Raw genomic sequence first — 12,731 nt, 5'->3', positions numbered from 1 at the left:
TGAGATAGCAGACAGGAAATATAACCCTCTATAATGTATGTCAGTCTGTTTTAGAAGCCCTTCAAAGCTCACTGGGCAAACATCATTCACACTGTTTATTATGTATTTCATGTTTAATGCAATGTGTTATTTGACGTTTCTTTTTAATTATTTGATTATTCATTTTCAATAGTAAATTCTACACAATTTTTTCACTGCATAATATAATGAAATAAATGTATTTATTTTTTTAGAACTGTCCATCATATGACTGAATGAATACACCTAACATTAAAATTTGTAGTCGTATATCTTTAAATCAATCTCCGAATTAATGTAGAAACAACATTATTTTAAATATGTGTAATAAAGACCAGTATCAACAATAATAATACTATTGCCTCTATTAAACTCTTCTTCTTAAAATAAGCAATTACTGGCATTCAACATTACAATGTAACTGAAAGCCAGGCCTAAGCTGCAAATGATCAGATGTTTTTATTTATCATTTATTAACAGTTATAGAACATTAAAATATTTATAACAACTAACTGAAGTGCACTTAAAACAATATTTTGTAAACCCAATATAATACAGTAATATATAGTGTATTTGGTGTTTCAGTCTGTCAATATTCTATCAGTTTCAATAACAGTTGCCTGGTCATTTTTTTTTCTTCATATGCACACTTCATCTACAAGTAGTAATCTGTCATTTTGTTTAATTTGAGGTCATTACAATGCAGCAGCAGTAGAGTAACAATTGTTTGCTATGTAAAGGTTTCCTGATGTCTTTCTTCAGTGGTTAGTTGTGAAAGAGAATTTGGGGAATTTGAGTTGTGACCCGAGAAGGACATTCTCTCCACTATAATACACCAGAATAAACACCCCAGAGAAAGGGCTTGTGTTATTGCAACCATCCATTTCTTTTACTTTTTCCTCTTTAAGATATGTATAACATATTAAACTACTTTTATTGTCTGACACACAGTGGGAAGGTGTTTACTTTGCATACAAATATATTCCTCATTGTAACCCTGGAAATGAATATAACTCTTGGAGCGCTAAAGCCTGTAGTTGATTTGTTCGTACGTGCCAGCGGGTCGTCCTATTTCACAGAATCGCTACATTTAACCTCCTTGGCGTATCTACAGAAGACGAGAATGAACCAGCCAAGCAGCCTCTATTCGCTATTACAGTACATGCTCCTCTGAACTGTGGAGATGAGGCATCGCAATTCTTTTGTGCTTTTCATGCAAACAGCCCTTTTCTGCCCTAAAATCATGCAAAGAGAGGCCACATAAACGGAAAGTGCTTTTGTATGCATCCACCGCCCACTCTGGGCACATTATGAGCTGGACACCACACCCACCCAGCCTGGAGCTGCGCCAAATAGGTCTGTTGCATGTGCTACTGTAGATTGGCTTGTCTGGACGAGAGGATCCCATATTTGTGAGAGTTTAAAGGTGCCTTGAAAGAAAGCTTGGACATATTTTGTGGATTGATGGAGAATAAATAAGAGATCTATTTAAAATCAGAGAATGAAATAACGTTCCTCTTCACTGTGCAATTGCAGATGCTGTTATGTAGCAGAATATAAAGAGGCACGAGGTGAGTAGAGCGCAGTAAATTAATGAAACTAATGGGTTTCACTTTGGCACTGCTGTCTTTTGTCTGAGAGGCTTGATTTGCAGATAAAAAGCAGCACATAGAGACGTCCATTTAAGAGGCCACTGAAAGACGCTGTCGGCGAATGAAGTGATTTTGAAAGTTTTTTCACGTCGTGTTTTAGCGTGTATGTCAGAGTTTATCTGAGGATGTGTTTTAGAGTATTTTGGGTTGTGGCATTATTTTTTCATGGTTCTCTCCTGAGGCCGGTCTGTCCTGAGTCTGGTCATTGTATCTTGTCTGTTACGTTGAGTAGAAAGATGCCTGAGAGCTTTTTTTATTTATCATCTCATTCTGTGTTACAAACGAAGGCCCTGATTTACTGAAGATTTGTATCTATTAATATAGTTGTATGTGCAAAATAGTGCGTATTGTCAGTTTTTGAGAGTTAATGAATATGTAATTTGGACTATACCTCTATACACGCGCAAAATACAGGGCAGTGTCAGTGCAAATGGATTAAATTGTGCCCACAAAGTGATTTCGACAAAGAGGCCTGAAAGTAATTTCAGAAGCGGTAACTGCATGTGCAAATTAGTGCGACTGAATAGCAAGTATTCATCTGATTCTCGTGCTGCGTCCTACTGCTATTTTAGCAAAAATAGAGATTTGGAGAGCAGATAATAGAAAGCATAGACATATCCAGTTCTGCTCCACCACTGACACACACATTCATGTGATACGAAATTATTTCCTGTGAACTTTTTCCGTTGTGCGTTAGTGTTGAACCACAATGATGGTTTGTAATTATTTTTAGTAGGTACAGTAGGTGCATGCTGCAGTGGCCTTAGCATTTACAAGGAATTCACATAAATTATATATAAATCCTCATAGTTGAAAATCCTGGTATTTAATGAGCTCTTTCGGTTAACAGCACAGACAACATTTATCATGCACAAAGCCTTCCTTTAAAAAAACATATTTAAATATGTTATCCGGACACACTTTATATTAGGTGGCCTTAACTACTATGTACTTACATCAAAAAATAAGTACAATGTACTTCTTGTGGTCGTATTGTATTGCAAAACACTTTTGCTGCTATTGAGGTGGGATACGGGTAAGGTTAGGGACAGGTTTGGTGGTATGGGTAGGTTTAAGGGTGGGTTTAGGTGTAAGGGATGGGTCAACAGAGTAATTATAAATGTAATTACAGAAATGAATTACAGATGTAATTACATACAGGTATTTTTAAAAATATAAGTACAATGTAAAAACATGTATGTACACAATAAGTGCATTGTACCAAATGATTAATTTAAATGTAAGTACATAGTAGTTAAGGCCACCTGATATAAAGTGGGACCTGTTATCCTTTCAAGTATTTGCTCTTGTAGCTATATTCCTATTTTGAAAAAGAAATAGGGCCTACACTTTTGCAAACATTTTAGAAGAGTACTTATTACGGAAATAATATCCGTATGTTAATGTTTTTGGACACTTAATTGCATATTAATTGCAATTAAATGAAAATGGATTATAGTTTGAATTCATATTAAATGCAATTAATTCAACTTAAAAGTGTTTTTGTTGTTGTTGTTTTGCTTGTTTGTTTTTTGGACCCACTTGAGTAGGCCTTAAGTACTTTATATTTAATTTCAAAAATGTTCTGTTCTCTTTGAAATATGGTTGAAATGAACTGACAAGTGTTTATGGTAAACTAAAAAATACTTAAAATATACTTAATATATAAAATAATGTCATTTCTACTGAAATATATAGTCATGTAATAACACTCTACTGTTAAAATTATAATTAAACACTTTACATATGATTTACTATGTTAGTCAATGCATCAAAATAGGTGTACTTGTTCAAAGTATAATAAACATAAATATTTATATCTACTTTAAAGTATAAGTTTTTGTTTTAAAGTAGTTATGAAAGTACACTTATTTTATTAATATTATTTTCACAGGGGTCTCAGTACAACTGCACACACTTGTAATTTACTTCATACTTGTATTTACTTTAGATATTTGTATACACTTTATAAATTATACAAGTAGATTACATTTATCAAAATGTTACAGACCTGTTTTTGCCACAATGTATTTTGCACATTTGTTTTTCATTGTAGCAAATCTGCTGCTATGTGCAATTCATTTCAATGAACCAGTAAAAAAAAAAACACTGCATGAGTCATCACAGTTTTCCCAGAAGTCCCTGTATAGCATTTTTAATATAGTCATATAGGTTATAAAGATATCACATTTCAAAGTAATTAGCTAGTTTTTTTTTCCTTTTCTTTTCTGAAGTGTAGTTTGATGGAAGCTTTAGTATTTTAAATAATGAGTAACTAATAGCTTGACATACTACAGTTTCAAAATATCTTCCCAAAAACTGATTTACATTTACATACAATTATATGGCTATTCTTGCAAAAGTGTCAAGAGGTCACTATCAAAATTGCAGTAACAGCTAAGGGTTTGCAGGCACGGAAAACCCTTACCAAAAAGTAGTATACATCAAGTTTATTTTATTAAGTATACTTAAGTAAAGTTCAAGTATATTTTTAAGTATTCTTTATGTAGTAAGTATACAAATATCAGTGTACTAGTAGTATACTTGTAAGTGTACTATTTTAATACTCCTTGAGACTAAATTGGCCCACTTTAAGTATAACAGTAGTAAACTTTGAGCACACAACTAGTTTAACAATGTTTTTAGCTTGTACTGCAACTATACTATCTGGACCTGGGAACATTTCAGTTGTGTTTCTGTGTATGGAGGGTCCGATAGCTCTCCGATTTCATCAAAAATATCTTAATTTGTGTTCCGAAGATGAAGGAAGGTCTTAAGGGTCTGGAACGACATGACGGTGAGTAATTAATGACAGAATTTTCATTTTGGGGTGAACTAACCCTTTAAGTATGTCCCTATTTTGGTATTAATTTGTATATATTTTGCTATATGAATATCTGAACATACAAAACATCAAAAGAAAGAACAGGGTATCTGCTTGTAAACAAAAACTTTTATTCTAGCTTCATGCATTCTTTTTTTAAACACTTGAATGTGGGTAAGTTTCATAAATAAATAAAAAAATAATAATAATAAATAAATAAACAACATTTTGAACAAAAAGCTGAAAAAAGACTATGAATTAGATTCAGAATGATAATCAAAACGTAGATTGAGTTATTCAACACCCAAAAGCTTGACAGTCATTATTACCTCTTCATTTTATTCCATAACGTTACACAGTTTTGATGCTGTTTTATATCAGATAATCGTGTTAGATTACATGTGGAAGTATCTGTTGTTTCGGTTTCTTATTCACTTGTGTTTTTTGGAAATTCTGTACAGAAGATGTGTACTAGTGCACCCTACCATATAACAATGAAAACACGGATTCTAGGAGCACAAGTATAGCAGAAATATATTTAGACTTTTTCTAAGTATAAGTTAAGTATACTTAAATATCATTTTAAGTATATTTCTGAGAAGTACATAAAGCACATTTCTGAGAAGTACATAAAAAGTAAACTAAAAGTTTACTTTCCTATTTTTTAGTTTAAAAGAAGTATACTAATAGCACACTTGAATTAACTTCTTTTTCCTAAGGGAACTCGCTGTTCACAAATCCACTACTAGAAAAACATGCAAGAAGAAAAGTATAAGATTACACAGGAGAAAATCACTGCCCTCCACAAGAACACTGAACACAGCATCCTGCCATTCACTGTTGTAATGGAAGATCATCAGCACACAGATGTCTCGCAATCACTGAGGAACAGCAAAATCCGGATTACACTTGAGTTTCACAGGAGAATGTCAGGATGCGTGTAGGCCTATACCGAATGTGAGTCATTCAGAATAATATCACACAGCGGTAAATATCTGGCCAAATGGATCAAGCATTTGAAGAACACCCACCTTTAACCTGACTGAATGCTGAGGCATGACCCAAACTGACAACCTCCTAAATTGATTTGAGCAGGTTTTCTGAGAAAGAAAATGGTCCAAAATAGCAGAGAGCACTTTGTGCAACCTATAAAAATTAAATGTTTAATTTGATGCTGTTAATGTCATACTTTTTGTGGTTACAGCATTAACATGTTCAGTTCCTGTGGATGACGGCAGAATATATATGCATATACTATAATTATTATAAAGACACTGGACGGAGGAAGCATCTCTATACTCAATGAATAATTCAGTAAAATGTGAATTATTTTTTCAGGTTTGGTGTTGATGAGTGCTGTGGGGTACACCAGAAAAAAAAAAAAAAAATGTTTAAAAATACAGATATAGGTTAATTAGTGGCTTTGAGCAATGGTTAACAATTGTAAAACAATTATGACACAGAAAATTCATTAACAGGCAAAAATTGAAAATGTGTCAAAACATTGTTTTGGCCAATAATAAATCATGAAAAATTACATCACATAAACACTTGGAGAAAAAAACCTTAAATATAACTATATTTTTTCAAAACCCCTTTACATTCAATTCACTGCAGTTTCCAGTTGAAATTAACACTAGTTGCTGTAAAACAAGTTCACACAAATTATGATTACAGTGGCAAATTATCAATTAATAAAGACTTATTTTTTTGTGCACAATAGCCTACTATGTTATGATTTCATAACACATTTACCATAGTGCATAGTTTGTAAAATAATATATGTTGATGCATTGTATAGCCAGCTCTATATATGTCTTTTCTGATGTAGTAAACTTGTTTGGTAGCTCACCTGGTACAGCACTGCGTTTGCTAAGAGCTTTGGTACGAGTCCCATGACACTTTTATAGAAACAAGCTAAAATGGCATGGATGCTTTTAGCAAATTTTTTTTTTTTTAATCTCAGGATTGCTTTTGTTATCAATATTGATTAGGTTTAGAATAGGGTTTATTTCTACATTATTTTTAAACATGAAAAGAGCATGAACCTTTTAGCTCAACTCACTGGATATTTCATTTTCAAAATGCCACTATATGTACAACCAATGTAATATAACTTTTCCAGATTCACGTTCATCTGAACACGCACCAGACATTTCACTATGAATTCAATTTTAATGTCATAATGTTCCTTGGCTGTATAGTTGACTGTTGAGTCCTACCTTAATGTGACACTTTTTACATGTTCGTTTACCCACCAACTATAGCAGAAAATCTGATAATATTGACATTTTAGTGCATTTAAATCAAATATAATTTACATCTAAAACTACATGGTTGATACCAACATAACTCTGCTAGAGAAAACCAGCATTTAAGCCTTATAGTTATTGAGGAAACTCATCCCAGTCTCCTCCATGTCAGTTTTTTTTTCTACAGAGTTACAGATACAGATAGCTCTAAAGGGCTTTTATGTGTACGGAACATGTGTCTGTGTTCAGTCTTGTTTCTCTTCTTCACTGTCCTGATCATGGTACTCCCACTGAGAGGCTCTGACCAGCCATTCACCCCACACTTCTCTCCTGTTACTGTAACACGCACACGCACACGCACACACACACACACACACACACATTGTCTTACATATCCTTGTGGGAACTTCACATTCGTGGTTCTGTATATATTTTCAGCCATTTATTCCTCACATGAGAAACAAAACACGTTTAACAGCCTTCATTTATAAGCAAAATGTAATTTTGACCTGGATATACTGTATGTATTCTTGACAGGCTTCATGAAATTCATTCATTAACTAGTACTATCATTAACCACTACTATCTCCATCTATACTACTATTACAACACATATACACTAAATACATACAGTACACTTATCCAGCAAACTGTTGTTTCTATTTGTAATAACTCGCATTCATTACTCATTCACTGTCCGCTGTCCATTTCATCTGAGCAGCAGCGTTGACACAGTGGTCACAAGCAGACAATGTGTCAATTTCTGCATCCACAGCACCGGGATTGGCAGACTTCAGTGAATGAACAGCAAACGGATGAGCCTTTGTACTGAATGTGATAGACTCTATAGATAGGGCATTAAGAGCCTTGCTTCTGCACCACACTGCCCACATGTGTTCACATCTGTCACTGCAACACAACTCAGGCTTCAAAATCACACATCCTAAACTTTAAGGCTATTTATGCTACTGTAATTTTAAATTTAGCTTTTATTCATTTTTTTTTTTTTTTATGTTGGCTTTTAAAAAGTTTTTCTCTTCTGGAAAAGCAACAACAAAAAATGATGACTCATCTTGCACTCAGGGGTGTGTACAAATGTTTGTCCAATCAAATGCTCTCTAGTCTGAGAATGCCCCACCCCCTAATTCATTTCAATAACTATATTTATAAAAGCTATTCTTCTTCTTCTTCTTCTTCTTCTTCAAATAACAACAATATTTTCATCAATCCCGTTCTAATAGGTATTATGTCAGCACAGGACAGAAAACTCGAGAGCACCAAATGTGAGTAAAAAGTGACTTTGGGGATTAAATAAACCAATTAGCCAATATGACATGTTTAAATCACAGTTTAAGAACAATAGTTTGACCCTCTCTCTGGAAGTGTTGTGTTTGATTCAAATTAAACCATCTACTAAAGAAAACCAGCGCAAATGAAGTATCGTCTAACTTTAATCAGAGGAAAATTAACCATCAAAGGTTTATTCTAGCCTGAAGTTGTTTTTCTCTAAAGACTGTATGACCCTGAACACACAGATGTTAAGTGCTTCCTTTTACATATCACAGTGCCTTTTCTTGCAAAGAAATGCAACATCTTGGCACAAATTGGTCAGCATATTAATAAATACAGCATTACAGGATGAATAAAATTCTTGTATAAATAGTTCTAGTTTTCTGTGCCAAGCTCTTAATAATAAAGGTTGCAAATGTACTCACTCTAAGGCTATCCACGATGCAGATGAGTTTGGTTTTTTATCAGAACAGATTTGGAGAAATTTTGCATTACATCAGTTGCTCACCAATGGATCCTGTGCAGTGTGCCGTCAGAATGAGAGTCCAAACAGCTGATAAAAACATCACAATAATCCACGAGTAATCCACATGACTCTAGTCCAGAAAGTAATGTCTTGTAAAGCCAAAACCATTGACTGTAAAGGATTCATTGGTGAACAAGTGAGGAAATGCAAAATTTCTCCAAATGTGTTCTGATGAAGAAACAAACTCATCTACATCTTGGATGGCCTGAGCGTGAATCTAACTAACCTCTTTATTTTATGAAAAGGACAATATTTTTAAGTAGTAAACAGATAAGTGCTATTTTAAGTCCAAGCTCATGCTGAATTTGGATGGAAGGAATCCTTTTTTTTTTTTTACTACAAGCCATGCTGTGCATATAAAACTAAGGCAAGATGTTCAAAATGATGAGAATATATAAATGCATGGCTCCGTTTCATGATATCTGTTATACAAGCACTCATCCATGTCCATGCCGAGCTGTTGGTGGTCCAGTACATGAGTCAAGCTGTAGATTAGACTGAGAAAGACTGATGGGATAGAGCAATGTAAAACTAATCCGTGCCAGAGCCAGAGCGAGGAGGCTAACTGCATTTTCACAATATGTGGGCTTGTTACATAAACCTATTTCACTGATATTAGTCACTCAATTAGGAAGGAGGAGAAAGATTATTTATATAATGTGATGATGGTCCTCGTGTTTCTGCGCCTGTCAGGCTGTATTTCAGATGCAGTCAATGTAGAACAAGTGTGAACAAGTCGCTTTTGCAAAAGTGCTGGTCTGTGGCTTTCTTTAAAGGAATAGTTCACCCATTCATGAAAATTAACCTTCAGGCCATCCAAGATGTAGATAAGTTTGTTATTCATCTGAACAGTTTTGGAGAAAATTAGCATTACATCACTTGCTCAGCAATGGATCCTCTGCAGTAAATGGGTGCCGTCGGAATGAGAGTCCAAACATCACAATAATCCACAAGTAATCCACACAACTGCAGGCAATCAGTTAATTTCTTGTGAAGACAAATGCGGTGGGTTTATCAGAAAGAAATCGATAAAGACATTTTAACTTTAAACAGACACTTTTGTTAAAAATACACCTCCATAATCCATAATAACGCTTCCTTGGATGAAAACGTCAGTCTTAAATCCTCTCACATCAAAATCCATCAACTTATTTCTTTATAATTTTAACTTGTTTTCACTTGTAAATGGTCCTTGATCTGTTCATATTTCTCTCCTGATTCATACAAGATGTCTTTTTTCACTCAAGAAAGCAGTATTATGGATAGAGGACTCATATTTTAGCCAGAAGCAATGGAAGAATAAAAACATCTTGATGGATTTGTTTCTTATAATCCCAGAGGTTTTCACTTCACAAGATGAATTATTTAGATGTTTCATCATCTGTTTGGACTCTCATTCTGACGGCACCCATTCACTGCAGAGGATCCACTGGTGAACAAGTGATGTAATGCTAAAATTCTCCAAATGTTTCGATGAAGAAACAAACTCATGTACATTACAGAGTAAATTTACAGAAAATGCTTGGGTCAACTATTTCTCTAATGTTTTCTGCATGATCAGACAGACACCAGTCCTGTTCATAAACTTTCTATGAGGGACATTAGAATCCCAGCATGTTGGTCCTAATGTTGTGTGACATTGAGTGAGTCTTTGGCCTTGGGAAGATTTGTGTTATGGCATTGTGCTCGCACCTTCACTACATCTGTTAATTCTGGATGAGTGTAGCAGCATTATTCATCATGACATGTTCTGCACCATTTATTTTGAGAATAATACTATATATTACACAAATAATACTCAAGAGTGGTGAAACAAATATTGAGTCTCAGTAGCAAACAAATCAAAGGGACACAGTGAGTAATAACGGTGCAGAGCCTGAAGCGTTCTGATTCACAGGTTTCCTTCACACTTAGCAGTGGATATGAGTAGAAGTTGACAGTTAGTTCTGTTGTGTTCCACTGAAGAAAGTCATGCAGGTTTGGAATGACATGATGGCAAATACACTACCATTGAAAAGTTTGGGGTTGGTAAGATTTTTAATGTTTTTGAAAGCCTCTTGTGCTCACCTCATATGCTCAAAGCTGAAATGTTTTGATCAAAAATAAAGTAAAAACTGTAATATTGTGGGGATATGTATGTTAGTTCATTTACAGCGTTCATTTGGAACATGTGATGGTCACGCATTTTAATGTAATGTGTCATTATGTAATGGTCATGAATTTTAATGCTCACCTACACTATCTGATGTAGTCTGTATACTCATGCCAACAGCCTACACTGAAGACAGCAGGACTTACTTTGAATCAGTTTTCACTTAGAAATTGCTAAATTTCACAAATAATTACAAAGAAACAAGAAACACATTGAATTAAAATGAAATTTTGAAGTGGAAAGACTGAAATAGCATTTTCTTGCAAATACTGCAATAATCTTTGTTTTGTTTAAAAACAATTCCCGTCCAATTGATGTTAAGAAATATATTGATATACTCGTTCCCTCTGCCATGTCCTTCAGACTGAGCATGTTCACTTCCTGTGATGTGGAATCCCACTCAAGTTGGTTTAAAACCCTGTAAAGTTCCCTTAGAAGGGCACTATCAAGTTACTGGAACTTAGACTGAGTGAGTCGGTCAGTCAGTTATTAAATGAATATGACAAGATGTGCAGTTAATATGAGGCCCACTAGAGGGCCACAGGGGACCATCTGGAAATCTACAAAGGTGAGTGTTGAGGGTATGGAGCGAGGAGGTGAAAACAACAACTAATATGAATGGAGTTGGTGACTTTGTTCAGAATGGAATACTAGTGTACTGTTTTACTGCATACTATAGCATACTGCCTGTTTAAGTATGTGAAGCTATAGTTGTTGTCGCATGACCTTATCGTGCTCCATGTATAAATCGAGTCATGTCCGATTCTCGTCTTTAAAATGAAATTTTGTTTAAAAATGTTTTTTGGCTATCCAATAAAATCATAAATATAACAACTAATATCATTTATGGTTCATCCATCAAACTGGAAGGTCGAGTCAGGTGCTTTGTATTCTGGGATACATTATTTAACTATGTGCTCTGTAATATAATCCACATTTATAAAACATAAAGTTCTGTTAACGTCTAATTGGATGAGTAACGCTCCAAGCCTCTGTAAAACAGCCAGTAAACACATTCTATAATAATGCAGCAAGTTGCTCAATTGCTTGGCAACTGTTAAAAGCCTACCGCTGTGCTAATGAAATATGCTATTTTGGTGGAAGAATTGTTTATTTCAGTTGTTTATATTAATAAATGTAACAATAATGTTAGGCCTATGAACACCCCTTCCCTTCAGTAACACACAAAATTATTTGATTAAAAGTTGAGATCTGTGTACTATTGCATGCATACCGACAAATGTACACGTTATGCACACTATTCTGAACACAGCCAATAATTGTGAGCATCCAAAATTGATCATACATAAGCCCTGCTTTATAATTATCACTTAAGGTGTTTTGTAAAAACATTAAATTACATGCATTCCTTAATGAAAAAAAAAGACATTTGTGTGTGAAAAACAAGTTGTTTAATCAGAATCACATGTCATTCGTGTCATTTTTGTTTACTCCCAGATGATCACACGATTTCAGAGCTGAGAATGCACCACTTCATTATCACTTCACTGTACAAATTATTACAATAGGACTCAAGTCTTAAAGGAACTAAGTAACCTTCTGTTCACTCACAATGAACAATGCACTTTCATTTCATAGAAAAATGCATAATAATAATTTCCTATTAAGTTGCACTGAAGAAAGCAATACACAATTGGAATGACATGAGGGCACGTAAAAACTTTGGGGTATGTAAGATTTATTTGATGTTTCTGTGAGATGTCTCTTATGTTTACCAAGGTTGCATTTCATATTTTTTTCCAGTCTTCAGTGTCACATGATCCTTCAGAAATCGTTCTTATATGCTGCTCAAGAAACATTTCTTATTATTATCATTGTTCAAAACTAAACATTTGATAGTGTTCAACATATTTCAAACACTTTCTATTTTGGGGTACGTTTTGTTATATTCTGCTCATTTTGGTCAGTGTAGTAGATCATCTGAGCATTCTGTGAATACAGGAAATTCACTTATTAGTATACATTCAACAATAGCAAGCTTATTATGCCAGTGAGT

This window comes from Onychostoma macrolepis, chromosome 03 (assembly GCF_012432095.1).
Source record: "Onychostoma macrolepis isolate SWU-2019 chromosome 03, ASM1243209v1, whole genome shotgun sequence".
NCBI classification, from domain to species: Eukaryota; Metazoa; Chordata; class Actinopteri; order Cypriniformes; family Cyprinidae; genus Onychostoma; species Onychostoma macrolepis.
This window is presented reverse-complemented; position numbering follows the sequence as displayed.